Source organism: Dendrobates tinctorius, unplaced genomic scaffold, assembly GCF_039654945.1.
Source record: "Dendrobates tinctorius isolate UK_male_01 unplaced genomic scaffold, ASM3965494v1 ptg000232l, whole genome shotgun sequence".
Lineage (NCBI taxonomy): Eukaryota > Metazoa > Chordata > Amphibia > Anura > Dendrobatidae > Dendrobates > Dendrobates tinctorius.
Window position 1 is genome coordinate 17,282,035 of NW_027361899.1, and position 5,466 is coordinate 17,287,500.

The window sequence follows — 5,466 nt, forward strand, 5'->3', positions numbered from 1 at the left end:
CTCCAACATCACTGACCACGTTCTCCATCCATCACTGGCCCCTCTCTCCAACATCACTGACTGTGCTCTCCATCATCACTGACCACGTTCTCCATCCATCACTGGCCGCTCTCTCCAACATCACTGACCACGTTCTCCATCCATCACTGGCCGCTCTTAACAGCCCGCTCCCCACAACCATCACTGTCCGTTCTCTCCACCATCACTGACCACATTCTCCATTCATCATTGGCCGCTCTCTCTATCCTTCATTGGCGGCTCTCCACAGCTATCACTGGCCACTCTCTCTATTCATCACTGGCTGCTCTCTCCATCCATCACTACCCACTCTTTCCATTACTGGCCGCTCTCTCCATCCAGAACTGACCGCTCTCCACAGCCATCACTGGCCGCTCTCTTCATTCATCACCTGCAGTTCTCTTCCTTCATGACTGACCGCTCTCTCCATCACTGTCTCCACTGACCGCTCTCTCCATCCATGAGTAGCTGTTATTTCCATCACTGCTTATTCTATCCATATATCAGTCTCATTCATCGTTGGTCGCTATCTCAATCTGCTAGTGGCTACTGTCTTCATCTATCACAGGCTGTTCTGTCCATCTATAATAGGACGGTCTCTACTTTTAGCACTGACTGCTCTCTCCATCTATCACTGGACACGCTCTCAATTTATTAGTAGATTTATTAGTAGTTTCTTTCTGAATCACTGGTCGTGCTCTTATTTATTAATGACTACTTCAACTGCAACTGGCGGGTGTTTCCATCAACCACAAGTCGCTCTATCATCTGACACTGGTCGCTCTCACTTTATCACTTGTCATTCTCTCTTCATCTATCACTGGTTGCTCTCTATTCATCTATGACCAGTCACTCTCTTTATGTACCACCGGTCGCTCTCTCTTCATGTACCATTGATCGCTCTCTCTTCATCTATCACTGATTGCGCTCTCTTCATCTATCACTGGTCGCTCTCTTCATCTATCACTGATCGCGCTCTCTTCATCTATCACTGATCGCTCTCTTCATCTATCACTGATCGCGCTCTCTTCATCTATCACTGGTCGCTCTCTATTCATCTATGACCAGTCACTCTCTTTATGTACCACCGGTCGCTCTCTCTTCATCTACCACCGGTCGCTCTCTCTTCATCTACCATTGATCGCTCTCTCTTCAATCACTGGTCGCTCTCTTTTCATCTATCACTGGTCGCTCTCTTTTCATCTATCACTGGTAGCTCTCTCTTTATCTATCACTTGTTATTCTCTCTTCATCTATCACTGGTCGCTCTTTCTTCACCTATCACTGATCACTCTCCATCTATCACTGGTCGCTCTCTCTTCATCTATCACTGGTCGCTCTCTCTTCATCTATCACTGGTCGCTCTCTCTTCACCTATCACTGATCACTCTCCATCTATCACTGGTCGCTCTCTTCATCTATCACTGATCGCGCTCTCTTCATCTATCACTGATCGCTCTCTTCATCTATCACTGATCGCGCTCTCTTCATCTATCACTGGTCGCTCTCTATTCATCTATGACCAGTCACTCTCTTTATGTACCACCGGTCGCTCTCTCTTCATCTACCACCGGTCGCTCTCTCTTCATCTACCATTGATCGCTCTCTCTTCAATCACTGGTCGCTCTCTTTTCATCTATCACTGGTCGCTCTCTCTTCATCTATCACTGGTCGCTCTCTTTTCATCTATCACTGGTAGCTCTCTCTTTATCTATCACTTGTTATTCTCTCTTCATCTATCACTGGTCGCTCTTTCTTCACCTATCACTGATCACTCTCCATCTATCACTGGTCGCTCTCTCTTCATCTATCACTGGTCGCTCTCTCTTCATCTATCACTGGTAGCTCTCTCTTTATCTATCACTTGTTATTCTCTCTTCATCTATCACTGGTTGCTCTCTCTTCATCTATGACCAGTCACTCTCTTCATGTACGTACCACCGGTCGCTCACTCTTCATCTACCATTGATCGCTCTCTCTTCATCTATCACTGATCGCTCTCTCTTCATCTATCACTGATCGCTCTCTCTTCATCTATCACTGATTGCGCTCTCTTCATCTATCACTGGTCGCTCTCTATCACTCGTGGCTCTCTTCATCTAGCACTGATAGCTCTTTCCATGTATCACTTGTCTCTCTCTCTTCATCTATCACTGGTCGCTCTCTTTCCATGTATTTCTTGTCTCCCTCTCTTCATCTATCACTGGTCGCTCTCTCTTCATCTATCACTGATCTCTCTTTATCTACCACCGGTCGCTCTCTCTTCATCTATCACTGGTCACTCTCTCTTCATCTATCACTGATTTTCTTCATCAATTACTCACTGCTGTATCCATCTATTACCAGACGCGCTCTCCTCGTCTACACTGTTTACTCTCTTCACCTGTCTCTAGACACCCCTTACCTATCATTGGCCTCTCTTATCACTGGTCTCTCTCTTTATCCATCACCAGTCCTCGCCTCATCTATCACTGGTTGCTCCCTTACCTATCTGTCACTGGCTGCTGTCTACTTCTGTTGCTCATCTATGAAGCAGTCACTTCACTGAGAATCACTCTCTGTAGATCAGGCAGTCTCTTATTTCTTTATAATAATGTGTCTCAGATATTTATATTAGACTGTCTTTATTAGACACTCCATGTCTCCCTCTGCACATTAGACTGATGTTCTGTATATAAACGTCTGTCTCTCATTTAACACTCTGTCTCTCTATTAGTCTGTCGTTATCTTTCTCTTAGACAATCTCTCTCATTTAGACAGCTCATATCTCTATTAGAAAGCTGTTTCCTATAAGATAGTCTATGTCTCGACAACCACTGTATCTCTCTTTATTAAAAAGTCTATTGGAAATTATCTGGCTCTCTATTTGGAAATCTATATCAATTACGCAGTCTCTCTCTTAGACACCTGTATCTCTACTAGACAGTCTATTTGACAGCCATTGTTTATCCCTATTACACAGTTTCTATTAGACATCATCTGCATCTCTTTATTAGTGTCTGCCTCTATTAAACAGTCTCTTTTTCTATTAGCCAGTCTATTTGACATCCTCTGCCTCTCTCCATTACAATCTCTATTAGAAATCCTCTATCTATTGGACAGTCTCTTATTAGACACACCACCTCAATTAGACATACTCTATTAGATAACCTGTCTCTCTGTTAGACATCCTCTATCAATCTGCGTACACCTGTGTCTTGAGTGTGCTCTCTGTATTAGAGTCTCTCTCCGTATTACCTCCTCTCTCTATCAGACCCTCTCTGTGTTCTGGGTATGAGGTCCCATCCCTCCCTCTCTACCTTTATGACACCACTCTCTCTGTGTCCTGTTGTGCTCTCCCTCTATCTGCATTAGACAGTCTCTACATTATTTCTCTCTCTTTCAGAGGCTCACTCTTGTCTCTCTCTTTCCGTGCTCTCCATTTACTGGGTATACAGTCTCTCTCCCTTGACCTGGGTATGCTCCCTCTCTATGAGACATCTTCTCTCTCTAAAAAAAATACCTATTAGACATTCTATTAATTTCTATCCCTATGTCCTGGGTGTACTGTCTAGCTTAGCAAATTAGACAGCTTTTCACTCTATTAGACCTCTCTACCTGTATCCTGGGTGGGTTTTCTTTATTAGTCTCTCTATAGTACACATCTCTCTTTCTGGGGAGTGCTCTCTCTAAAGACAGTTCCTCTCTCTCCCCCTATTAGTTTCTCTGCCTGTCACTATATAAGAACTCTCCCTCTGTGTGCTCTCTGTCTCTCACTGTATATTACATCTCTCTATTAGACATTTCTCTATCAGCATCTTTGTTTATTGGGAGGTCTCTCTCTATATTACACCTCTATCAGGTCTCTCTCTCCTCTATTAGACATCCTCTCTATCAGGCTCTCTCCCCCTCTCTCTCTGACAGTGTCTGTATCTTTCCCCTTCTCTATATGTCATTCTCTGTCTTCTCTCTCCCATTCTTTCCATTCTGTTTCTTTCAGTCTCTGTCTCTTCTCTCTCCTCTGTCTTCCTCCTCTCCCTCTCTCTCTTGTCTCCCTCCTCTGTGTCTCTCTCGTCTCCTCTCTCACTCGTGTCTATCTCCCATCTGTCTGTCTCTCAGTCTCCCTCCTGTCTCTCTTCTTTCTCTCCTGCCTGTCTCCTCTCTCTCGTCTCTCTCCCAACTGTCTCTCTTCTTTCTCTCCTGCCTGTCTCCTCTCTCACTCGTCTCTCTCCCAACTGTCTCTCTTGGTCTCCCTCCTGTCTCTCTTCTCTGTGTCTCTCTCTCCTGCCTGTCTCCTCTCTCACTCGTCTCTCTCCCATTTGTCTGTGTCTGTTTCTCAGTCTCTCTCCTCTCTCTTTTCCTTCTGTCTCTCTCTCATCTGTCTGTCTCTCGGTCTCCTTCCTCTGTATCTCCTCTCTCTCTTTTTCTTCTGTCTCTCTTGGTCTCCCTCCTGTCTCTCTCCTCTCTGTCTGTCTCTCTCGGTCTCCCTCCTGTCTCTTCTTTCTCTCCTGTCTCCTCTCTCTCCCAGCTGCCTGTCTCTCGGTCTCCCTCCTGTCTCTCTCCTCTCTCTCCTGTTTCCTTCTGTCTCTCTTTCATCTGTCTCTCGGTCTCCCTCCTGTCTCTGTCCTGTGTGTCTCTCTCTTCTTTCTCTCCTGTCTCCTCTCTCCCAGCTGTCTGTCTCTCAGTCTCCCTCCTGTCTCTCTCCTCTCTGTTCTGTCTGTCTCTCTCGGTCTCCCTCCTGTCTCTCTCTTCTTTCTCTCCTGTCTCCTCTCTCTCTCTCTCCCAGCTGTCTGTCTCTCGGTCTCCCTCCTCTCTCCTCTGTGTCTCCTCTCTGTTCTGTCTGTCTCTCTCGGTCTCCCTCCTGTCTCTCTCTTCTTTCTCTCCTGTCTCCTCTCTCTCTCGTCTCTCTCCCGGCTGTCTGTCTCTCGGTCTCTCTCCTGTCTTTCTCCTCTGTGTCTCCTCTCTCTCGTTTCCTTCTGTCTCTCCTGTCTCCTCTGTGTCTCCTCTCTCTTTTCCTTCTGTCTCTCGGTCTCCCTCCTGTCTCTCTCCTCTGTGTCTCCTCTCTCTCGTTTCCTTCTGTCTCTCTGTCTCCCTCCTGTCTCTCTACTCTGTCTCCTCTCTGTCCTGTCTGTCTCCCTCCTGTCTCTCTCTTCTTTCTCTCCTGTCTCCTCTCTCGTCTCTCTCCCAGCTGTCTGTCTCTCGTCTCCCTCCTGTCTCTCTCCTCTGTGTCTCCTCTCTCTCGTTTCCTTCTGTCTCTCTTTCATCTGTCTCTCTACTCTGTGTCTCCTCTCTGTCCTATCTGTCTGTCTCCCTCCTGTCTCTCTCTTCTTTCTCTCCTGTCTCCTCTCTCTCTCGTCTCTCTCCCAGCTGTCTGTCTCTCGGTCTCTCTCCTGTCTTTCTCCTCTGTGTCTCCTCTCTCTCGTTTCCTTCTGTCTCTCTCCTCTGTGTCTCTCTCTTCTTTCTCTCCTG